This window comes from Corvus moneduloides, chromosome 6 (genome assembly GCF_009650955.1).
Source record: "Corvus moneduloides isolate bCorMon1 chromosome 6, bCorMon1.pri, whole genome shotgun sequence".
Classification (NCBI taxonomy): Eukaryota; Metazoa; Chordata; class Aves; order Passeriformes; family Corvidae; genus Corvus; species Corvus moneduloides.
Window position 1 is genome coordinate 24214512 of NC_045481.1, and position 26275 is coordinate 24240786.

The following is a 26275-nucleotide window of genomic DNA, read 5'->3' on the forward strand; positions in this document are numbered from 1 at the left end:
AGTTCTTCCTTGATCTCCTTTGCTATTGAGTTATGCTATGTAGCAGATTGTAGCAATTTTTAAATTAACGCATCAGACAGACTGTATTTCTGTGATCATTTCCAGCCTTCAGTTTTTCCAGGAATCTCATTCATGTCCAAAGGAATGCGTCCTATATTGCTGAAATCTTTGATATGCTGAGACAGGGTAAATCATACCGGTTAAAGTAAGAATATTAAATAGGATAACAAATATGAAAAGAAATGGAGCTGCTCTGTTAGTGGATTTTAATGGGAGGAAAAAAATCTATATGTCCTTCATTCATATATTTTGCAGGAGCAGCGACGGATAATAAAATATTGAAGAACACAACATACAATGCAGTCTTTTAAGCATTTTAACCTGTTACTATCTTTTTTTCCTCTGTATTTTTAGAAGCTCCATGTTTTAACTGATAATCTATCCATTCACCTGAAACTCCTTTTTATTCTATCTTGTCAATAGGAAGCTTAGTACTTTAGCAAATCTTACAGTATCTGAGGCAATTTTCTTTTGATGGTTGAAATCAGAGGCAACTGTCCCCATTATTTCTGTGTGTTTGGATTCCTAAAGAGCTGAAATGTATTCAAATGTTATATTGAGTGGAATAATAACCATAGAATTGCTACATTTGGAAAAAAACTCTGAGATCATTGTGCCCAACCATTAACCCAGAACTACCATGTTCACCACTAAACCATGTCTGCAAGTGCCCCATTCACAAGTTTTTTTAAACGTTTCCAGGGATGGTGATTCCACCACAAATAATGATGATAATGATGTAACAAATAAAAAAGTAACTTTAAACAACCCTGCCAGTGATGTATCACTTTCAAAGCAAACTTCTTGGACTGCTTCAAGTATGGTACTCCTCTGCTCTTTATTCCTAATCTTGCAGAAGCTGATCCCGCAGAAAGAAGTTTGTCTCTATAAATACTCGTCTCTATAAGTACCCTTGAGGTACTCTCATCTATTTGCTGACAGCACTCTTCTTCCCCTTAAAAGCCTCATTTCAAAGAATTTCTTCATAAAATATACAACAATGCTACTTAAAGTGTTAATAACTCTTGTTTACATAGGTTGTCTACATTGTGAGATCAAGGTACATGAGCTTTGTTCTCTTGTGCACTCTTGAGTCTTAATTTTGGGGATCCGCTCTTCTTTTCAGGTTGATAGCTTTTCACTATTAACTGTTTAGAATATACAAGGGCTGATGAATAACTGGAAACTGGAAAGGGAAGTTGGACAGTAGGAATAACAAGGTCAGTGGAAGACTTTATAATACTATGTAGCAAAGCTGAGGGCTGAAGCCTGATCTAACCCTTGCTACTCTTGGTATGGGAAGAGGAGCAAGGATATGACCCACACAGAGCTTTGTTTCTGCTGCTGGAAATGGGGGAGGAAGGAAAGATGGTTATTTTTCCTAGGAGTAGCTAGCTTGATTCTGGCAATGGCAGCTGCTCCATATGCCCAAACTACTCCAAAATTAAGACCTGTATATGCAAGCAGATGTCTAATCTTCAGAAGTGCCATGTATGTAGCAACTCTCTCTAGAGCAAAATGACTGGTAGACAACATAAAAATCTTTATGGTAGCTCTGGTGCTTAGTATATGATCTTGCCGACTTGATTTTAATTTCAAATACTGTTCTTTCTGGTAGTTGCTGTTATTTCAATGAGAAATTCAGTAAATAATGCTTGATCTTTTTAACATTAACAAATTTTGATAATTTCAAATGCTCATGTAAAATTTAAATGCCTAGTTAAAGCTTTTAACATTATGATCCTTACTGCTCAACATCATAAGCATCTTACCCAATTATTTTTGTCAGAAAAAAAGTGCAAACATCTAAGACAGTTCTGCAGACTAATTTGTAGAACTGGGTCTTGCTTCACAAAGATCACTTTTAAGAAATACTTACTAAATGGAAGCAGATTTCACTTAAATAATTTTCTGCTCGGGGATAATATAAATGTTTCTATTGGCAACTTATTTTTAACTTCTAAGCTGCATTCTATGTGCGCTTCCACAGCATAATCACTGCTTAAATTTTGAAAGGCAATGTACAGAAAGTCATATAATGAAATAATAAGGGTTTAATTTTGTATAAACCATAAATAGAACATGAATACCACTTTAAACTTGTTCCCTACCATAGATTTAGATCAAATTGGCTTTTTTACTACCCCTATTTTCAAATTCTCGAAACTAAACCCATGATAAAATATAGACCTCTTAAAAGGCAATTGGACAGATACATCTGCTCAAATATTTGGATAGACTTGTATTGAAAAGGGAAATGAGACTGAACCTTCTTTCATTTCAGTGGTCATATGCAGTTGGCTTTTTTTCTCAGATGTTGTTGTGAGGGGAGCTACTTAAAACCTCGAATATATTCTGGCTTCGGGGGCATTCTTCACAATTTATTGCATTGTTACATCGACACATGCAACAGTGATACAGTTTAGACACAGGGAGTTGTCTGGGTCACTTAATCATGTGGCAAAGCAAAAATTCCTGGTGCAGGCAGCATGTAGTCCTTGAGCAGTTTAAGGGCAACTGCTGCTGTTGGTGCAGTGTGTGGGAAGGTGGATAATACTTCCTTCAATTGCCTTGGCAGCATGGTTCAGCTCTTCAGGGCCTTCCTGTTATTCACTGTCACGCTTCCACCCTTTTCCAAGGCAGAATTAGCTTACTTTAATATCTTCCTCAAGGAGGGTTCTTGTTCTGGGCACACAGCTATGGAAAAACATTAACAAAATAATCTCTAAGGAACTTCAGCCTGAATGCCTGGAAATATTCAGTATGAGACAAAGCTAGTGATTAGAAATGTATCTGGCAGAGACTATGGGATTTCTCCATCACACAGCTTCCCTCTTTGTAAGCACAGGCAGGTTCACACCAGCATTCAGGTAATTGTGTCTTAACTGCTGCTGCTTCTTTGTATAAAGACTTCAAATGGTGTTTTTCTTACTAGCCTTCCTAGCAGATGCTCCCATGGCACTAGGATCTGGGAGCCTCAGTATGATGAATTAGTTTCCCCCTCCAATATCTTTATAGACTGAAGATATCAACTCGGTAAGAAGAATTTCATTAGCTTCTTTCCACTTGTGCGTGTTCTTTCTTTTTCTAATGTTTTTAATCTTCAGCCTTACCAGAAGGTTATGTAAGTTTTTCCAATATTTGTAAGTATAATGATTGCTAGTAAAACAAACCTGGCCACAAAAATCTTCTCATCTTGGTAAAAAAGGCTAATAGGGAACAAGGATTAATCAGGATTCTTCTAAACTTCAACCCTACAACCTAGCAAAGATATTAAACATACCTCATTTAGCACACCCATTTATAATATTGCTATAATGTGGAAATAAGATGTAGCAATATAAAGAATAGCAGGTGACTGCAGGAACCTCTACAAGGAGAAACTGAGGTCCCTACCGTTCTCTTCCTTTTGGCACTGTGCTAGTTTGTCATGGGTGAGTAGAATGTTGCCTGTGTTGACTTTGGTCAGAAATAGACAAGATTCCTCAATTTATGAATATTTGCTTTTTTTTTTTTTACTCAAATTTACATACTTACTTGTACTTGAAAGAACTAGTGAGATATTTAGTGGAACACATTATGGATGTAGCATATTTTTTTGTAAATAGGAACAAATATGAACACATCCTTATTTTCTTTCCTGTAGTTAACTAGATGAACTTACAGGGAACTGGAGCAGTTCAATGACTGAGCGTTAAACCTCTGTTTCTTCTTAAAAGGCACAACCAGAAAGTATGTACCTCTTGTGTCTATAAAATTTTTGTGAACCTTAATGAATATTGAGAATTGCAGAGCAGCAGAATTGATCAGCAGCTATCTGTATTAGGTCAGAAAATGTTAATTTGTTAGATTTTTTCAATCACACAGAATCAGATTTATTTGCTACAGATGAAAGATTCTTAATTAAATGTATTTCAAAATCAAATCTTTGGCAACTGAGTAGCCTAGTGCAGCTGCTTAGAAGGGTTGTAATTAAAAAATCCATGTCATACTTTCAAATATTAGGGCATTTTTATCACCAGAGGGCACTATCCTTCCAGGCTAAGATTAAGCTGTTCTTAGATGGGTTTACATATATTTTTTCTAATTTAAGAAAAAGGATGTCAAGCAATACCATTGGTTTTTTTTTTTTCCCCTTTCTTATATGTTCATTTAAATAACTACATCCTGATCATCCTCTCCTTTAAGTTTTTCATATTTCTATAGGAAAATATCCAGATTGATGTTAGACTAGTTTTTGAAACCCCAAAGGATTTGCAGAAAATATATGTTGTTGTGCACTGGCAGAGACCTCTTTGTCACAATTCAGCTGCTATTATAGGAACAGACCTGCATTTGAAAAGCTGCAGAGTATTCCTTCCTGTCTCCCCACAGAGGGATTGTTTAGGCTGCTGGTCTGTTTTTATTCTCCCCAACCCACCATTGCTCCAGTAGTTCACAGGAGAGGTGGCTTGCCGGTCATGCTGACCACACCCCAGCATGAAGTGTTCCTTTTTGCAGGTGGCTCCTGCGGGGATTTTTCTCTTGCTGACTCTTGTGCTCCAGTGACCTGTTCCTGCACTGCAAGGACTCCGGTTGCTATTTGTCCTCCTCTTGAGGGAGTGTGGGAGAGAGTAAAAGTCACAATTGATACAGTGGTGGCCACACAGCAGCAATAGGCTGCAGCAGCATGAATCCAAGGTCTTTCCTTGTAGCACACAATGATATTTTGCCTTTTGTATGTAGTATTATGCACTAGAAGCATTCATGCTATGAATATATATGTTATCTTTAAATGTTTTATTTGTACATTTCCTATATTTGGGTAATTCCCTTATTAACCAAACAAGACTTTAATTAGTCCTTTGGACTACAGACATTTCTTGTTTGTGTCATTACTAGCTACGTGTTAGTCCCTCCCAAGTTCTGATAAGTCAGTTGCATGGGTGTAGCAGTAAGACATCACATCACTTAGAATTGCCTGCATAAGACATATCCCTTGGATTTGCTTGCATTGCATTAGCTGTGTTACAATTCTGGACTGAATTATTTTCTCAAATATTCCAAAGGTTATGATCTTGAACAGATGATATTAAAACTCACCTCATTGCTAGCAGTGATGAACACCCACAGCTCTTGCTTGTAACACGATACTTGGAATTGTCAAGTTATTAATCCAAACTTGTGATTGCCAGGAGAGATACGAGTGCAAATGGTTCAGTGTTTTTTGTTACCTTGCAAATCACTGCTGTTTAGTCCAAGTAGTCCAAGTAGTGACAATAAATACTTCAAATTTAAGAAGACTAAGAGACCACAGCTCTCCAATCCTACACAATTTTGTGTTTCACATGTAGCAGCAGGCTATGTATGAAGGAAGGAGCTCCTGGTGTAGTGTGATGGAAACTTCCACCAGGGAAGTGCCACTTGTGCAATGGTTGCCTTTATTTCTGGTCCTGCTGTGTTTATTCTTGATCTTGATATTGGTGTCTTCAAAACAGGGGAAAAGAGTGATGCTGTTGGAGCTTTCTGTACCTCCAGGCCATTGACTGGGAGAAGAACAGCAAGAAAATCTGATCTCATGGTTGACTAGAAATGTGATCCTTCATTTAAGGGCAAAAGAAGGATTTACTTTGTGGAAGGGAACTTTCATAAGGAATGGTCTGAAAGAAAAAAGAAATTTAATTAACCTTTGCTGCCCATAAAGTTTCCCATGGTGCTCATGGGTCTGTCTTTTAGTAAAGCAGTAAAGCAGATCAGGTGAAACTACCTTTTCTCTCTTCTCCGAGTATGTCCTTTTAGCATCAGGCCTAGGTAAGCCCTTATGCCCAAGGGGTTCCTGTGGCTGACTTCTTTTGTTCCTGAGCTGCTTGATCTGCTTTTTACTGGTCAGAACAATAGCTCTACATGCAGAGCTGTCACAAACCACCACGTACAGTCACAGGGAACTGCTTGCACAGAGCAACGTGTTATTTGTTTTTCCATAGGAGTTTTGCAAGCAAAAAGATTAAAACAATGAATCCTTAGATGCACACAGCCTTATCTAAATTTGGCTTAGGCAGGTCCTTGCTGCCCAGTTACAATCTGCTTCTCTGCAAAATCTCTTTTTTCCATGCTGTGGCTTTTCAACTGTTTCCCAGTAGTTCTGTTTAAAGTTTCTGCTGAAGATTTCCTGTTCAGGAGTTTTTCTTCATGCTTTTAATCTTCTTGAAGAAGAAGCTGTAGAAAAGCACCAAAAGAAAACATAGCCTCAATTTTGCTGCATGATTACAGTCACCAGTGGTCTTTGGCTCTAGTTCTCCAAAAGTAACTCAAGCTGATCCAACTTCTTGAATAACTCTTCTTGGTTAACTACCTGATTACTGAAATCATCAAAACAGTGGAGATGTTAGGCCTAAAAAATGTGGCCTATGTTTGTCTTACCATACCAGAATATTGAAAGTAGGAATCTGTTTTTCAAATTATTTCTAGCTATGATGTAATTAAATGGCTGTGGGTATTATAACAGTCTACATTGACAGTAACAAATGTCAACATGATTGTACTTTCTCTATTCAGGAAATGCTCTACAGTATTTTTCAAGAGGTCTAATCCTTTACTTATTTTATGAATAAAGTGAGTGGTATAATTATTTTCGTTTGGAGAGATCAGATTTGAGCAAAATCTGAAAATCCCAATCAGTTTTTGAAGAACTTCTAAATAATATAAAATGCAGACATTACAGTACCTTGCATAATACTGTACATGATTAATGTCCCCAGAACTTTGCAGTCACTGGTATTTTCTTTAATGAGGATGACACTATCTTATTCTGAAAAATGTCTTGCTGTTGAGAATGTGGGTGATTAGTGTTTGAGAACATATCCTTTCTAATGCATAGTAGAACTTGCAAGATCTGAGCAAACTGACAAGATAACTTTTTGTCTTTAAAAATACAAAATGCAATGGAAACCACCTTTATAGAAAGGTATTCTTGAATTCTGGCATCAATATGCAGCTAGTTGCTCACTTATCACTACAGTTGGTTTTGTGCCATTTGCAGCATTTGTCACTGACTTCTGTGGCAGCTGGTCTTTATGGATACAACTACAGTCTCTTTCATTGTATAAATATATATGTTTTTGTATGGGATAGAGAGATATACATGCATGCGTATGTATGCAGTTGCATAAAAATACCTTCCTCAGCCACCACATGTAGCATCGTAAGGCTGTATGATTGAAAAACATGTTTGGTGAGAGTCCTTTTACTGTTTAAATATCACATTGAGGTGGGCAGACTTTAGAAGGAGAGTTCAATCTTGAAAGACAAAGTAAATTCATTAAGTACTCTCATCAGTTTTCTTCCCCAAGAAGACAGCAGTGTTGAAACCTGCTTGTGGTTTTGGTTTTTAACAGCTGCTTTGTGTTTAACACCTCAACAGCAAAATTGCAATTCATTGCATGAGTTCTTTGAGTGACCTGGCTTAAGTATGCCAAAGAATTGCTAAAGATTTGAATAGTTAATGATGCAAGATTTCTTCTGCCTTTTTGTTTTCCTGTGGCAGTTAGGTACTGTTGATATCCATCCAAGGAAAATGCATCTGAGTTTGAGACTGTGCAACTTTCAGTATCATTTATAGATTCCCACCCTAGCTTTAAATGAGGAAACTTGGGTATCGGTAGAAATCTTGCTGCAGCAACAGAAGGCTTACCATGGGTAATTTACTTTTCTTGGAAGTGGGATAAATTATCCTGTGCTGAGCATCATGTGTCCATGTCTGGGCAGACTCTCATACTCAGGCTTTCTCATTTCAAGCTTGCCAAGATCCCTACACAGTATGGTAGTCTGCAGGACAGCTATGGCCCTTTGAATTGAAATTGAACCAAAACTGAATATTAGAAAGGTAGTTTTGAGTTACAGTCAAAAAGCAGCAACCATGGGATAGTTGGCAATGAGTAGATACTGGAGGAAGCTCCTCTTGTTTTAGAGAAGACAGCTGTTCTCTCTCTGACGGGACTCTACGTGGAATAGCTGCTTTGTGGATGAAAGACGTAAAGCAAAACTTCAGGAGATCTAGCTTCATAAGGCAAAGTTTGCCTAAATCTGACTGTCTTTTTTTGCCTGCCTGGCAGTTTACTTTTTTGCAAGCTTGAGGGAGATGCCTTGGGTCAGAAATGCAAATTGAAGTAAACATTTAAGGATATGGAAGCTGAAAAAGAAGAGAAAAAAGAGCAGAGAAATGTTATATCCTGCTGCTAGTGCAGAGCTCTGGTTTGCAATCCACCCACCTTCTGGATTACCATTCAGATCTAATGCTTTATATGCCTCAGAGTTATTTTCTCCTGTGCATTCCATTATGTAATAATAAGTATCAAATATGATCTGCTCGGCTACATAATCAGCAGCTGAATTGAATTTGTCCCACTACTGAAGAAGAGGTCTTTGTGCAAATTTGCATACTGTTCTTACAGTTGTTCCTGTTGTCTCAGCACTTACTCTGTTGGTCCTCCCTTCTGGGCAGTCTGCCTTTAAAAGATAAGCACTGCAAGGGCTGATTTAAGGGGAGGAAGTCAAAGTTTTGCTGTTCTTATAGGATGTGCTTTTGTGATTTAGATATGCCAACACGGTGTTAATTACTGCTTCTTTAACAGCTTAGGTGAAAGAAAGACCAGCATCAACTCTTCCAAATTTTATTGTTCTTAAATTTCAGATGGCGTATTGCTTCAGTAATTACATTCAGATTTTCAAATCTCACATAATGGATCTTGAAAGGAAATAAAATCCCAAATATTTTGTGAAAGCAGAAACAGTTCTGGATATGTTCTCAATACAGGCACTCAAGTATACAGGGCCCTAATTCTTCCTTGTCTCCTGCTTTAACAGTAGTTTGCATCTCTGTGGGAAGAGAGTATCTGGTAGAATTGGGTAGCATTTCAGTTGAATACCCATATACATGATTGCAGTATTGTCATGGGTTAGCATGTGAGGTTATGGAGGGTCAAGCTTTTAGTACTTAGATGGAAATCCAAAATTTAAAAATAATATTTCTATGGCTCATCTTTCCACCTGCACAGCTGTCACGTTATGATATATAGAAGATACTTCTTTAACATCTCTAAAATTAGAAATGAATATATGTTGAATGTCAAAAGATTGTAGAATCTCTCCACTAAAAATTTCAGGGTGAGATTCACAGTTGTTTAGCTTTGGCATGCTACCTCTAGTGTAAGGGCTTTGTTACAGAGTAGAACTTATCCTCTGCTGAATTTATTTGAATATAAAAATCTTACCTTCACTGGGAAATTCACTCATTAGTGAAGCCATACTCTGTTGCTTGGAAGTAGCAGTTAACTCCATCTTGTGATTTATTATTGCAAGTTTATATTTGCCTTCATTGCATGGTGCTTTTGCAGGTCTCCATTTGCCCTCCCACGTTGCTCAGACCACCTGGTCTATTACCTGTGTGCCTGTAACTGCTCTGCAATTACACAGATAGAGCATTTGTGCCCGTGTTTAAATTCTGGGGAGCAATGATGTTCAGCTCTTCCTGCTTTCAACTTCTAGCAATCTGTACAATTACCATGATTTTCTTTTCAAATCTTGTTTTCTTGCCTGCATCCAACCGGTTCAACAACAAAAATGATCCCCAGAGGACAGAGAGTTGGGAGGGGGAAGCAGTTCTCCAAAGTTCAGATATGGTGAGGATGCTAATGCTGCTAATGTGGATGTAGAACAGAGCCATGAATTCAACATGTACGTGTTATGACAGAAGTCATGAATGTGAAACCACCTTGCAGTAAAACTGGACATCTGCTTTTTGGGGGAGCTGGAACAGTGAAGGGTTCAAATCTGATAATGAGGAATTAGTACAGTTTTAGCATAAGGCTAGAGTGACTATTTCACCTTGGCATAGGTGGTACTCAAAATAAAGACAAGGCCCATGGGTGAGGTCATGATTTTAGATTCAGATTATCTGGTAGTCAGGAGGCAGCCAGCACCCTAATGTCTTGTCCATGTCCCCCACAAGGCTGCCAGCAGGCTGGCAGAGGGACCAGTAAGCAGCATGGTACTGGCTTCTGCTGTAAGTCAGTCCTACAATGAAGAACCACCCATTCTTTGGTTTTCTTCCTGAAGCCAGAGGCACACTGGATCATCCATAGTGTGCCAGGCACAGTGCCTTTCATGCTGGCTTTCTCCCTCTCTTCCTCCCAGCAAGTCCTATCTGGCTGTACATTGCGTTCAGAAGCTCTCTGTGCTGGTTCTAATTGAAGGAAATCTTATAATAGAAATGTGTTTGTTGAGGGCATATCATTCTGTAGTTCTGCAATAAAATATGTAGTACATAATGTATTTTAATTAAACCGGAAATTAATTCAATTAATCAGTACAAGTCCACCCACCCTTGCCTTTGTAATATTGTATGCTCCAACAATAAGGAAACTCCAGATAGGAAAATTGCATATCTTCCTTAACAAGACACTAACGCTGTTAACATTTAGTGTGCTGGACACTCACTGAGAAGCAGCATTTATTGAATGGGGGCTTCTGAGTTAAAGAAACAGATTCTTAGACTCATAAAGTGGTCGAGTCGGCCCTAACTATTGAAGATCAAGGTGCTTTCACTTTCCTATCATGTTCACTGTCTATCTTCTCAGAATGTCAGGGGAGGGACATTTCACTGACTTGTAGTAGCTGACCTCAGTCTTGCTTATTTACTTGGGAGTATCATGTACAATTTTTTCCCTTGCTGTTCCTGGTCTTAACCTGTCACAGATGCCCAGTCTGTTGCATCCATTCACTTGGATTTTGTGGGTAGGCACTTTCTTCACTTTGCTGACTGAGGACACAGGCCAGAGGTGTGTCCTCTAGTACTAATGGATCTGCATGCAATTTATTAATTGTTTGCCTGTCTTCAGCATCTACGTCACTCCTGATAGAACTATCAATACTTACCTTGACCATGTACTCTTTAAAGCTGTGGCTACATATACATTAATGTGAAATGGAGTTTAAGAGAGTAGCCATCCAACATGCCCTGAGCTCACTATGACAGTTACCCCACCTGACTGTCTGAGTGTGCAAACTAGAAAGTTCTCATTATTGCAGATGCTGGCAAGCTCTGGTGTTCAAAGAAATTATCCATTTTGGTTAGATAAAATACAATATTCTGATGATCAAGAAGATAAATTATCCATCAACCTCTCAAATGCCACATAGCTGAAGGTAAGAGATAGTTTTCCAAGGCTGAGAGAAAGGAGACAAGACCAGAGACACCAGAGGTGTCTCTCTGCCTGAGACAGATGAAGTAATAGAGAAGATTTTTTTCTGTCAACAGGGAGAAAAGAAAAAACTCTCACTGACAGGCAAACCGCCAGAGAGAGTAGGCGGCAGCTAGTGGGGATGAACAGGCAGATCTTATTTCTATAAGACATACTCTGTGGAAGTTGCTCTTCCAGGGGATGAAAGTGAACTTTTGTTGGGACACAGGCTTGGGAGAATGTCCCATTCTGAGCCTTAGTGCCCCAAAGCCAGAACGCTGATTTTTTTTTTGGGTACATTTTTCCTTGAGACAAGTCACTGCACAGCCTGTCATGTAGCTCTCCTGTTCAAAGCTACCACCATCACCAGTTTACAGAAAACTGTCCTGTCTCAATTAAATTTCTGGCAAAACCACCTGTATCTGTGGATGAATGACACTGTCTGGGATTTGGTACAATATACACTGGGCCTCCCAAGACTTGTGTCTTTGTGTTACTCTATGTGCTCTCGATTATGCACTAAGGGAGCCCTGTAAGATGGAGGCATGTCTGTCTGACCATCTGGGTAGTCTTGGGACTGAAGGGATGTTTGGGTGGCACAGAAATACCATAACTCTTCCTGCAACTGACTTTTGCAGAATAATTATTTTTCATTACTTCTATTGTTTCTACACATCTGGGACTTTGAGCTGTGACTCAGGAGATGCAGTAGGTCACAAGCTGCTTGCCGTGTTGTATTGCAGGTGTCTGGATCAATAAAAGCTGATTACACCTTTATCTTCCTGTGTCCAAAGCAGAGTCTAACCGACTAAAAGATGGAGATGGCTTTCTGGGGGGGAACTTCTTACATCTTGGCTCTATTCCTTGTATAGATGTGTTGGGCTTTTTATATGTGAGTGAAGTGAACTCTGCCTTGGATGCTCTGAACTCAAGCCTGATATTTATGGCATCCTCATCTCTGGTGAGTTAGATGGGACAGTTTCTGTTTTAACTGCGTAGAGGAAAACACTGTTCAACCTTTTTTGTCTCACATATTAACTTCTGGCTAATCACAGCAATATCTAGACAGGTTTTTTTATTTTGTTTTGGTTTTGTTTGTTTATTTTTCTGGGAGAAAAAAGTCACTTTTATAGTAAAGATGTAATTTAATAAATGGGTTAATGTTTAATGAGTTCTGACTCACGTTAGATGGGAGATAGAGATTGTAAACAAAGCATAAATCCTGGATTTCATAGCTGTTAATAGAACTCCACAGTCATTACATAAGTTGTATTACAAATCATAGAGGAGTTTTTTTTTTAATTCTACATGATTTTTACTGACTGAGCAATTTATTTCATTTTCATCAACTTAGACAAACAACAAACAGCAATAAAACATAAATTCCGTGTTAAATTTAGACATGGCAGAATATATATACAGCTTCAGTGAACAAAGAAGCCGGTGGGAGTGATAGGTCAATTAACCTCTTATTACTTGCTTTGATGAGAAGGACAGAACTTTCAAGACTGGTGTATATCACACACAGTGTGCCCAAGGATTATACAAGCAGACTTGAACAGAAATGCCAGAAGGTGATCAAGGGACAGGATCTGAAACTTATTGAAAGCTCTTCTTTCATAATTTTTTTCTGATTAGCTAAAGATCTGTAAAAAAGAGAAGCTGAAAGAGAAACCCATCTTTTTAAAGATACTGGTTCTGAAACTTTCAGCAACTGCAAATATTCAAACATGACTAATAAATGTGTTCTGGTTATCACACTTTCACCTTCCACTTGTAACATCAGAGAATTGTTAGAGAGACCTGTATTGTTGTTGTTCTAATAGGATCATGTTTCTAATGATCTTCAACTTGCTCCATGACACTCCTACTTATAAAAGTTAGCTGGTTCTTTTTTAAGACAAATTACCTACCATAATTACGTCTTTCTGGTTGCCTAGTTTGAATGAAAAATCTGAAGGGCATGCCAAAATGCATAGCTTCAGCACAGCTGTTTATCTCTGTGTAATACTGAAACAAATACTGAAATCTATTACATTACTGCATCTGACTCAGGGGTTGGGAAAAATAAGAAGTTTCTGAATTTCTTAAAGGAACCCTGATATCAGAATTTTTGCACTGTTTTCAAACAATGTTACTGGCGTCAATATTAGTTATCCGAGTTATGATTCATGATGCTGAGAATACAAACTATGTGAAAATGGTTAGGAAAGAGATCTAGAGAGGAAATGGCCTCAAGTTGTACCAGATGAGGTTTAGATTGGATATTAGGATAAAATTTTTTCACAGAAAGGTTATCAAGCATTGGAACTGCTGCCCAAGGAAGTGACTGAGTCACCAGTCCTGAAGGTATTTAAAAGATATGTAGATGAGGCCGTTGGGGACACGATTTAGTGGTGGACCTGGCAGTATTAGATTAACAGATGGATTTAATGATCTTAAAGGTGTTTTCCAACCTAAATGATCCTTTGATTCTATGAAAATAAAATGATCTATCAGTGTTATGTTCTGTAGTGGGAGGGCTTTTTTTCACCAGTCTCCTTTCTTGTTTCTGCTTTAAATATAATTGAAGGTTACTGTCAATAAAAAGTGGGTGGTTTTGGTGTTTATTGTTGGGGCTTTTTTTAATATATTTTATTTCCTTTTGAACTTGACTCTGGAGTCCTGCAGTAGCAGAGCTCAATGAAGAGGAATAACAAACCAAGCACACTGTTTCTAGGCTTCCTTTGTGTTGCCCAAGGGCAATCAACTTTGTGTCCAAAGATGATTGACTTTTACTGTTTTGTAAAAGACTTTTGACCTTTCCATTTTCCTTGTTGTCCAAATACTTCAAGGCTGTTCTACTTCAGACATGACTTTTGACATGCTCAGACTGTTTTGAAATGCAATAATAAGGTATAGTGCTGCTGACTCTTTTGTCACAGGAGGCAAAAGTAGTATAACACAACTGGGATACAATAGGCACATCCATGCAGTGATGTTACAAGCCCCGTGAATATAGAATATCCCATCTGATTTCTTGGTGAAACAAAATAGTTGCTAGGAACTCCAGCTGTTGTGAGGCATATCCTGTCTTGAAGTTCTGGGGTTTTCTGGGGGGAATGTTGTGCTTATTTTTCTGTCTGTTAGAATGTACATGGTACTAAATAAAACATGCAACACAAACCTACACCAAAAACTTATAACAAAAATTGGTTTACCCAATGCAAGTCAAATAAAATTTGTGTGTGGCTTTATTCGCCATTTTACTCAGGAAAGAAGATACGTTATTATGTTATTTGTGGTTCAATTCTTCCTGATGTGATCTCCGAAAAAGAGGAGGGTCTAGTTCTTGTCTCCTGGCTTTACTTAAGCAAAAAACTATCAGGAACATCCATTCAGTCTGTTTTCTGTAGTGAAACATGTGAAACATGTCTAATATAGTAATGATTAGGGATGAGTGGGTCTTGTTTTTGTGATGGCTCTGTGCCTTTCAGGGAGGTGGATGGCAATGCTGTGGAGGGAATGGGCAAGGCAAGCCATGAACGCACAAAACTTTTGGTGTAGTGAGACCCCTTTTTCATGATACCAGTTGTAGCTTTTAACCTCTTATAGGATGAGCTGCTCTGCTGCTTTTGTTACATCCTTTCTCATATGCCTCTGCTGTACTTGAGAATCTGAGTTCCCTTCCCTTACTCTTACCCAATGATAAGTAATTAAGACAGTTTCGCCAAATCAGCTAGAGTCCAGATGAAATCAGTCAGCATCAAGCATGTGTCTAAAGGCTTTTATGCAACAGAGCATTTATAGAAATTAATTTGGAATAAGTAAATAAGTTAATTCAAAGTGGGCAACTTAAAATCACCTTTAATTCCTGTGCAGATGTTGCTATTCAAAAATAATAGTCTCACTCTATCTGTATTAGTTCACTTGAAGACGAAATAAAGATAAATCTTTGGGTGTTTGATTCTAAGAACTTGATTCAGTACAATTTCTGTTCGATGACAGAGGTGAAAACTATAAATACACTCCAGTGCTCTTCCACAGTATCCTTCTGAAGTGTACTGTCTTAAACTGCTCTGAATTTGCTAGTCCTTGGGCTGGCTTGGTTTTAGGGTAGTGTACAGCAGTTATGGGTATGTTAGCAGATACAGCTGCTTATGACCCTTCTGGCATACAGGTGTGCGAGCTGTGTTCCCATATGGGCAGAGGGAATAGACCCTTTCTACATATCTCCATCTGCTAACATAGTAGTCTTCAAAAGGAGGCCTCCTAGTAATTTTTCTACCTTTCTTTTCAGTATAAAAGCAACATTAAAAAGCAGGAGCAGATGAAGGACTGCTTTCAGTATGTCCATCCTCTTGACCAGATGTAGTCATACAGTCTTTAAAAGGAATACATGCAAAGATTGAAGACCATCCCTCCTCATTGTGATTTATCACTGCAGCTCTTGCTGACAGGTTTGGGGAGTAATCTAGAAAATTGAAACTAGAAATTCAGAAGTAAAAAGCTTGCTCTTGCCTATCCCTTTTTGTAATTCTTATCCAAATAAAAAGAAATGCATTTTGAAGCCAGCATTTGAGATGTTCTGATTATGTCAGATGCAAGCCATGACACCAGATGCCCCATAAGATATATTTATTGGCAAGCACTCAAGTGAACCATAAAACTAGACTAGTAAAGAACAACAACCGAATAAAACTAGAAAGAGCAACTCTCAGGTGAAGATACACTTCAAAAGTCTGACTTTGTATGGACCAGATCCAAGACATGCTATAATACATCTGCCTGCAAAAGTACATCATAGAATCATAGAATATACTGAGCTGAAAGGGACCCATCAGGATCATCGATATCCAACTCCTGGCTCTGCACAGGACACCCCAAAAATCACATCATGTGCCTGAGAGCAATTCCCAAATGCCTTTTGAACTCTGACAGGCTTGGTGCTGTGACCACTTCCCTAGAGAGCCTGTTCCAGTCCTCAGCCACCCTTCAGGTGAAAAACCTTTTTCCTCATATCCATTGTAAACCTCCAGACTCAGCTTCGTGCCATTCCCTCAAGTCTTTAACTGGTCATGAGAGTGAACAGATTGGTACCTGCCCCTCCACTTCCCCTTGTGAGCCTTTCCTCCAGGCTGAACAAACCAAGTAACCTCAGCCACTCCTCATACAGCCTCTCCTCCAGACCCTCCACCATCCTCTTGGCCCTCCTTTGGACACTCTCTAATAGCTTAATGTCTTTCTTATTTTGTGGTGTCCAAAACTGCTCACAGGACTTGAGATGAGGCTGCACCAATGCAGAGCAGAGCAGGAAAATCCCCTCCTTTTGACCAACAGGTGATGCTGTGCCTGATTCCCTCAGGGCAAGGGTGGCCCTCCTGTATTTTTATATATATATATGTGTGTATATATATATACACACACATCATATATCTTTTTATATGTACACATATATACATATATATCTATAATATACATATAATACACACATGCTCTTGCACACATTTATATATATGTGTTTACTGTTCACTAGAAACAGATTTTTGGTGTTGTTCAAGTGTTAGCACTCTCTGTGTTTGTGTTTTTCTCGTTTGTTACCTACTTTTCTGTATCCCTGTCTTGGAGTTGTTTCATTCTCATTTGGTTCAACATAAATTTTAGATCCTATATGCTTGTTTTTGTAGAAGTATTTCCTGTTTGATGTCAAAGTTAAATAGCGTCTTGCTGTTTTTGTCTCATGTTTTCCATACTTAAATAGATGCTAGGCCAAGATGAAGGTAATTGTGTTAAATACCAGAGACTGGTGTGTGATATTCTTGCTCCAACTGTGCTGGCTAGTGCAGGGCAGAAGGTGAGATACAGCAAAGAGCTTGAGTAGCAAGTCTCATGTGTTCCAGGCTGTACGGCTGAGAGGATCAAGGCTTCTAGCTCAGGACTGAGCACACTCACTACCTGACTGGTACTTGTGAAATCTGTGGCCAGGAAAAATGTTGAAGGGGATGTAATCTGAGGTCTTTGCTGTGAGTCTAAAACAGATGTCCTCAGACCGGACAGCCTGTAGCTGGTAAGTGTTCCAGGCAACTGGCTTTTGTTACTTACTAGCAGAAGCACAATACCTGTTTCTGAGAGTGTGTATGGATCCAGCATATGCTAATTCATCAAATGTTGATGCAAAATTGCTGGTTTGGGAAGTATGCCATGAAGGAACTTAATTTTACAGACAGTATAATTATACAGCTGTTACAGATATGCCTGTAAAGCACAACTTACAAGAGATAGTTTCAAATATGTGCTGCATTTCTTTTTCTCTTTATACCTTCTAAGTGAAAGGAAGTATGGACTAATCTATAGCATTCACCTCATTTTTCCATTTCTTTGGCTTGTATACTTATTAATTTAACTGATTTTGTTCGAAAGGAGAGACAGTAGCAGAAAAAACATTTATTAAAGTGTATTTCCACAACATAGTGCACAAGGGCTGTAAGCAAAGGCTATAAATTTTAAGACCAGTTTGTAGTGTAAGTCCTATGGCTTCTGCTCCCTTTTTGATGTAGACTCTCTGCAGTCAGTGAAGGCTCTGGCAGTAGTATTAAGCAGATAAACTGAGAATTGTGAAGCAAAAATTGTGGGTTCTTGTGATTTAAGCTCTCACAAGCTAAGAAAAACTTACTAGCTGTAAGAGTAAAAAAGGCCTCTTTTATTTGCAGGTCTGGTTCTGAGAAGCCTTTCATCTGGGGGTCTGTTGCTCTTACCACACAGTGTAGTGGAAAACTACTCTTTTCCAATAGAACTTCCATTTATTTTAGAAAGGTGTGCAGTGGGTGTGTGTGTAGGCTAAACACTGGATCATGCCACATATTAAAATTGAAGCCAGGAATGCGCCTGAGGAGGTGTTAAGATGGTAGGGTACATTCATAATATCACAGGAATATATCTGTAGTTCAGGGTACTGCCTTAAAATAAGGGATGATCTGATCCCAACTGATTAGCTGCAGTTTAGGAAATAAAAAAGGGGAAAGGGGGGCTGCAGCTAGAGGGTGATAAATTCTGATCTTCTTCTAGTAATGATTCACACCAATGTATAAAAGGGCATTGTTATTGAAGGCAAGTGATCCATACTGTATCCTAGTGTAATACTCTGCGAATAAGTGAAACCAACACATTTCTCAAGGTTTATTCCCTTTTTTCTCCCAAATAAAGCATCTGCACACAATCAACTCTTGAGCAGAGTGCCTAGGAGAATGCAGCATTCAATTGTTATGCTGAAGGGACAATGCAAGAAGAACAAACAATTAGATAAAAAGGGGTTGAAATTCTGACAGAGAGGCTAAGATAATCTTTGCTGTGCTAAGGATTACAGCTGCCACTAATTTAGTTGCATTATCCTTCTCATTGCAGATGTTTCGGGATGGGTCTTCTAAATTACAGAGAACAAAAGCATTTCCACTATAAAAACAAATTTTATCATAAGAAATATAATTGCTAGTAAGAGAAAAGCTTTTGATACTGAATGATTTGATAGACTAATGGGAAAAATAGAAAATTTGCAGAGATATTTATCTGAAGAGAAGGGTGAACACAATGATACCAGTCAATGTATTTCCAGCTATGTTGCTTCTGAACTAAAAATGCTTAAGAACAAGTGATTGGGTTGAATTAATATTGTCTAGTGACACATTGATACTTAATCATGATTTGTTCATTAACTGCGTTATTACTGCTAGTGATAACTAGTTAGCATTATGAAAGCTGTAATGGGATTGTTTGGTTAATATATGCAGCTCCTAACAGTTTTGTAAATCATTCTTGCAAACAAATCAAAGTCAACAGAAGAGTAATGTGACCACACATAACTTTATGATGTTTTTCCTGTCTCTTACTCATTGGTAATGTGACCTTCAGCAGTGGTAAGATGTCTGATGGGTTTAAAACCGTTTTTGTTTGCTATTTTGGCCATCTACATGATCTTAAAGAAAGACAAAGCCTACACCTAAAATTCATTATCCTTTAAAAAAACAGGTACAAACTGCAAGCACAGGTGTTAAACCAAGGGTAAATCTCTATACTAAAGCTCATGCTAAGTGGAAGCACAGAGCTCCTGGGAGCTAATTTACTCTGCTTCGAGATGCTTAGGCTGTATCTGATACTGACTAAACTAGCTTATTGAGAGCTTGTTTGGAGATCTCGAGCTATATGCTAGTGTGCAATGTAGGTAAACCATTAGTTTAAGATTTATGCTAGTTATTTTATTGCTAATTCTCTAGAAATGCTCACAAATCTGTAAGTATAGGTTGTGGTTAGGACTGCCCAGGATTGTAATCTGTCAAGAATAATTTGCTGGTGTGCCCATTGCCTGCCTTTCTAGAACACATGGAATTTACATTGGAAAAAATTACTTTTACTTGTAATATAAAGCAGCATGATACACATGTTTTTATGGTAGGAACTGCACTTACCACTTAATACAAAGCTCTGAAAAAAATCAGAAATAAAGGACTGGCAAAACCCTTTCATTTTTCTTTGCAACACTGAAATTTTTAAATAAACCCTCATACAAGAGAGGCTAAGTGTCAGAGGATTAGTCACTCAGTTGTAGTTCAGTGTCCTTGGTCCTACAAACCTTTAACAAATGTTTAACACATCACATTTATCATGTCAAACAGTCAGTGGAGCTTATGCAAAGTGAGGTGCAAGGAATTAGATTTCAGGTATGGGCTCACCATGGCTGTTATACTTTTCCCATGCCAAAATCCACATACAGCAATAGGAACTTCACAGTAAAGCCTTAGGGAGAGCATAATGTTTCTGCACATGGGGATGCAGTGCGCTTTCAAGCTGAGCAAGAGAAGGTTGTAACCAGACATGGTGTGTTGCAAAAGGGAATGCTGCTGCAACTGGACTCTTGTGACCATCTCTGCATGGTGTGTGCTCTGCCATTAGGCACATGGGCTCTTTTAGGGCAAGACTGGATTTTTCCAGCATTTTTCATGTGGCACTGTCTTGACATAGGTCAGCAGAAGAATAAAAAGATTGCTGAACAAAAAAAGCTGAAAAACTAATCAACCTCTTTGTGCACCCTCCAGCCAGAAAATTTAAATAGAAATATCACTAAGGAGGACTGTGTCTGTTGCATCCTAGGTGGTACAGAGAAATATTTGCTCAGCATATTCCAGAGAGGGGATCTAAACTTTCTGTTCAGAGCTGATCACATTTTCTAAAGAGAGCTTGTGTCTCCCTCTCTGAAACTCCTTGTGAGGGAAAATAAAAGGGCTTTATATGTAATTTTAAAATTAATTTTGGTTTTTTCCTTCCTCACTAAATCAAATAGACAAAATCCAGGATCATCACATTTTCTCTTTTTTCTTTATTTTTTAACTGTAAAACTTTTTAACTTTGACAGCAATGTCAATGTAGTAGAATGGAACTGCTGAATACACTCCACTGAACAGAATAGCATACACTCCACCACTTGGTGGGAAAAAATTATCCAATGTGGAGATAGAAAATTTTCAGTTTTGAGAAATGGAATCAGGATGAAAACTTTAAGTCTAAATAAATTGAATGCTGTAGATTTGCAATTTCCCTATAACTAGAAAAGATAGTTGAATAAAAAATTTTCTTGAAGGAAAGAAAGGGAGATAAACGTATTTTTTTTGTGAGTTTCAGCCTTTATGGATCATGCCTTCAAGATCATGGTTCTGCTTTTTTCCTTTAATTCCATCTTGGTGTTGCAGGAGGCTATTGATACCTTGACCTTTTGTTTCTTGGAGTACCTAGTGGAAATAATGAAGGAATAAAATCCAGAAAGAGTCACTTGATGGTAACTACTGGCAATTGTTATTGATTTTATGTGGATCTTTTCACAGAGTAAAATCTACATTAAGAATATGGTGGTGTCAGAAATTTTCATTGCAAACACAACAAAGAATTTGTTTATGAAAATATATGAATCTATTTGACTTTCCTGCTTGAAACCAGTTTTGAGATGCTGATTTCTGCTGTGCTCCTGTCTGCTTCCTGCTAGGTTTTAACAAGCAGGAGTCAAACGTAGCCCTCAACAGGAGATGCTGGAATAATGAGCTAAAACTTGGGCAGATATGGGGTAGAACTTATCCCTGAACTAAGTAGTCTGTAACTTGTAGAAGCTAATTGAAAGTTGTAAATTTTATTTCTGGGGGTTTTTGTTGGGTGTTTTGAGAGGCTTTCATTTTTTTGGTGTTTTTGAAAGGCACTCAAAACCAGTTCTTCGCTTCTTTTTTTTCACCCGGCATCCAAACAACTTTGTTTTCTAACTAAAACAAAGGTCGGGGGTTTTTTTTGTCTACTGCAGGTTGCGTAGACCTCAGTCTCCCACTGAGAGAAAGAAATATCTTTCTGATTCACATGAGTTACCAGCAAATTTCATGAGACGCAGTGACATTTTATTTCTCTTCCAAGGCAACCAGTAAAACTGAAAAAGGTCACATTTTGTTTTCAGCAGAAAGTGCCTCTGTTTTGTAATTTAAAGTGAACAACAACTTCTAGCTTAATGCAGGAAGACATGTATATGTTAGATCAAGTTTCAAGGGAAAATGTTAATTTCAAGTTCATTAGAGTTTAGAAAATCATAGTGCATGTTTCTTAACGATCACTCTTGTCTTGGGGTGACGTTATGAAGCCCCTTTATTCCTTAACTGTCTGCTCAATGCCTGAGGATGCTGTTTCTTTAAGATGGACCCTGGGGGTGGGGCCACGGGACCGAGTGCGGGGCGGTTGAACGGCTGCGCCCAACGGCTCGGCGGCTCTGGGGGCTTGGCAGGGCTCGGGAGGGAGCGCGCCGGGAGCGCTGTGTTGCTTTTTTGGGTTTCTTTAGTGTTCTGGCTAGCTGGGAGAAGGTTCTGTTGGTTTTTCTTGTTCTTTTTTTTCCCTTTCCTTCCCCTTGCCTCACTGCTTCCCTTCCCTCTTCTCTGGTCTGGGGAGCCTGCGGGTGGCCCTGGCTGGTCCGAGCCGTGTGTCTGTTCCCGCTCCAGGAATTTGTTGTATTTTGAGGGGGTTTTTTTGTTCTACCCTGGTTTTTTTTGTTAATAAACGGTTTTTTTCCACTTTCACTTGCTGTGACCCACTTGTCTTATTGGTGGAGGAAAAGGGGAGGCCGAGACAACTCTTAAACAATTTTTATATTTTTTTAATACTTTCACTTCTGTATGATTTTTTCTTTCATTGAATCATTCCTACCATATTTTTGACAAAATTAGAGTAATTGACTATTGACATCATGAAAAAAAAAGTAATTTGACTGAAAAAGAAAAAGCACCGTAATATTCAGTTATTGGAATCATATAACATGACAAACCAAAATGTGATATTTTTCTGGATGCAGACTGGAAATTTTGTGTTAGAGAGGACTTTTCACAGTTTCACTGTTCTGGCAGCAGAAGCATCAACTGAGTGAGAGACCAGGAAAGCAAATGGCAGATTTAGTTAAACTACTTTGCATTATCTTGAGGGATTCATCCTAGCCTTCAGTGAACATTTGTTTTGGAGAAACTGTATTGACTACTTTAGAATCTGTAAAATCTTAAGCTACTTACTGAATTTCCCATTTAAGGATCTAATTGCTCCTGGTTTTGGCTACTATGTTACAAAAACTTGAATATAAAAGTGACTTTAGAAATAAAGAACTGTTACTTTGGATGAAGTTATTCCCATGCAGAGATTAATATTTCTGGATCAGGAATATCTTCAGTATCTTCAAGACAGCTAATCAGTGCAAAACTGGGAGAAAACTACCAGCAACCTCATTATGTATTTTATTTAAGGAAAAAATCTTCTACAAACAGAAACTTCATGCTGAACGGTTATTACAAAATGACGTGTTTTGCCTTGACATTTTTTCCCCCTTGTTGTAGTAGAGTCTAATTATATCCAAGTCTCCTGTAAATCTGAGAGGTTTTAAGAATGAAATAGGTTTTTTGGTTATTTACTGATAACTTTGTTTTTAATGGTTAAGGCAGATGAGATATTCCAGCTGACTCTTGTGAGATTCAGTCTAGGACTGGGCTGAGACCTTAGATGTATGCTCTGAGAATGAGAACAGTGTGCAAATACACCACTTTGAGGGGAACTCAGATTAAAAACAGGAGTTATGAATGGATCCTATACACTCTTGGAGAACAGTCTGCTCGATGCTGTTCACCCTTCCTTCAATAACTCCACTCTGTTGTAGAAGGCTCTGCAGATTCAAATCTTTGAAAGATTCAGGTGAGAAACTGAAGAAGAGAGGCCAAGAGCAAAGTAGATTTGTAAATGAGATTTGGGGAGAAGATAGGAAAATGAGGTAATAAGGTACAATTAGGTTGCGCCAGATGGGAAAAGACATGGGGTAAATGAGTCTTGCCATAAGTGAGAGGAACAGCTCATAAGCCTAGTGCAGAGCAACTGGCTTTCCTCTTACTGACTTTTTTTTTTAGGCTGATGCAGTATGGTGCAATTGGCTCTCTAAAGTGCAGAAACATGGCAAATTTGGTCTACAGCATGGAAGAAGTTGAGCACCTATGGAGAAAAAACTTAAGTTCCTTATGGTGTGAGAAGGAGCATAAGGCCAACAACCTTTTCCTTCTCCTGGAACTCCATTTATTGGTAGGACAGGAAAAAAAAAGGGAATAATTATCTTCAGATCTTAGTGAAGTACACTTCCTCTCCTCCTGCATTTCTGTGCAACTCTCTTCTTTTTTCCCTCTAGGTGTCTGGATGGTATATTTGGTTCCTTCATTATGCACAGGTTGAAAGTTGATGTTGAGTTTCAGGTCTAAGCGTATTTCAATGGTAACTACTCTGAAAGATCATATTTTCATAACAGTAATCTCACATTTTCATAAACAGTATTTTTGCAGAGATAAATATATTTTTTGAGCTGCTTTACTTGTTTAAAAATAATAACTTTCAGACATTGAAGAAAGGAAAATTTAAAGGGTTTGGAAATCTCAGTGAGAAAGGATTGTGTTATTGAGATGTATATAGCTGGTAAGTGTGTGATAGTCTTTGTAGCCTGATAGTTTAGTAAATAAAATGCCAGACAAGTTAGCTACTTTGCAAAAAGATCTCCCTTTAGAGCTAATTTATTTAGCTAATTTATTCCCCTCTTCTCCTACCTTCATCTTTTTTTCTCCAGAGATTGTATTTTCATTGTTTAATCTCTGTGTTTCAGCAATTTGATATATCATTGTTAACCACCCTCCCTGATTTCCCTATCCCCAGTTTTAAAGGAAAACTTCTCCATTTTAGGCCTAAGTTCTACAAGGTCTAAAATAATAATGAAGAGGATATAAATTAGTGAACCTAAATAAATCTGTTTCACCAATTACAGCAGAAAACCATGAGTGGAGGCTGATTGCTTGAGAAGCTCCTCAGCCCGGCTCACTGACTTATTCCCTGTTAAAGGCAATAATAATAATAATAATAATAATAATAATAACAATAACAACAGCAATAATAATAATAATAAATATTTTCTCTTTTTGTATTTCTATTGCATAACTCTCTACTTCTTTCTTGTGATCCAACCCATTCTTTTGTATTCCCAGTCTAGAGCACGTGCCCTTCTCTCACAATTAGATTGAGGTTGGGGAATAAAAGTGGAAGGGATGTTTGAAGTTTTAAAATTGTTTTATTAAAGAATAAGTGAATGAGTGCAAGAGCTGAAGAATTTGCCTAGAATGTGAGTTGTACATAGATGCCTTCTTTGCAAGAAGGGATTAAAATCAAACCCTCTTGAGAAGAGGGATTTCCTTTCTATGGCTTCTTGTTCTCTGAATTGCACTGGATTATACAGAGGGATTGAATGGTTGCAAAATATAGTAATAGGATATAAGGCAGCCAGGTTTCCAAGTAAAATATTGAAAGCTGAGCAGGAGAAAACTAGGCCTAGGGTTTTATTTTCAGTAATATAGTGCATCCTTCCTCTAAATTCTTTCGCAGCATGTTATATGAGTTTACTGACCTATTCTTCAATACACTTAGGAGTATGTTTTTTGTCATCTGCCCCAGCCTTGCTGTGTGGTTTGCAACATTGAGCACTTGATGTTGCACAGACTCATAAGGGAAAACAGCCATTTTCAAGCATTGTTCTGGGAAGATGGCTGAGCAGTTAAATACTGCAGTATGGCAATGATACAGACATGAAAAGATATAAAGGGTCTCAAAGGAAACAAGTTTCAAATGGAAGGAACTCTGTTTAGGGAAAATGGTATGATCTTGTTGGCTACCATGTTTGTAAGCAGGCACTGTCTAGAACAGCACCACACTGGCACATGATGGGCCTCCTACTCTCACACTGGTGGTAGGTTGACTCCAGCTGGATGCCAGGTGTCCAGCAAACCCACTGTCTCTCTTCCCTCCTCAACTGGATGGAAGAGAAGGGAAGAGAAAATGTAACAAAAGGCCCATGAGTTGAGATTAGGGCAGGGAGAGATCACAAACTGTCATGAGCAAGTCATACTCAACTTGAGGAAATTAATTAAATTTATTACCAATCAAAATGAGAGTAGGATAATGAGAAGTAAAACAAATCTTAAACCCACCTTTTTCTGATCTCTCCCTCTTTCCAGGCTTAACTTTATTCCTGATTCTCTATTTCCTTCCCCCTCTTCTCCTTCAGTGGTGGAGGGGGGATGAGAATGTGGGTCAGTTCATCACATTTTTTCTGCTGCTTCTTCCTCTTCAGGGAAAGAAGTCTTTCCCCTGCTCAAAAATAGGATCCATCCCATGAGATACAGTCCTCCACAGACTTCTCCAACATGAGTCCTTCCCATGGGCTATAGTTCTTCACAACTGCTTCAGCATGGGGCTCAACAGGATTACAAGTCCTACCAGCAAACCTGCTCCAGCGTGGACTCCTTTCTCCACGGGTCCAAAGGTCCTACCAGGAACCTGCTCCAGTGTGGGCTTCCCACAGAGTCACAGCCTTCTTTTGGACATCTATCTACTTCAGCCTGGGGCTCTTCCGCAGGCTGCACAGATCTCCATGGGTTGCAGGGGGA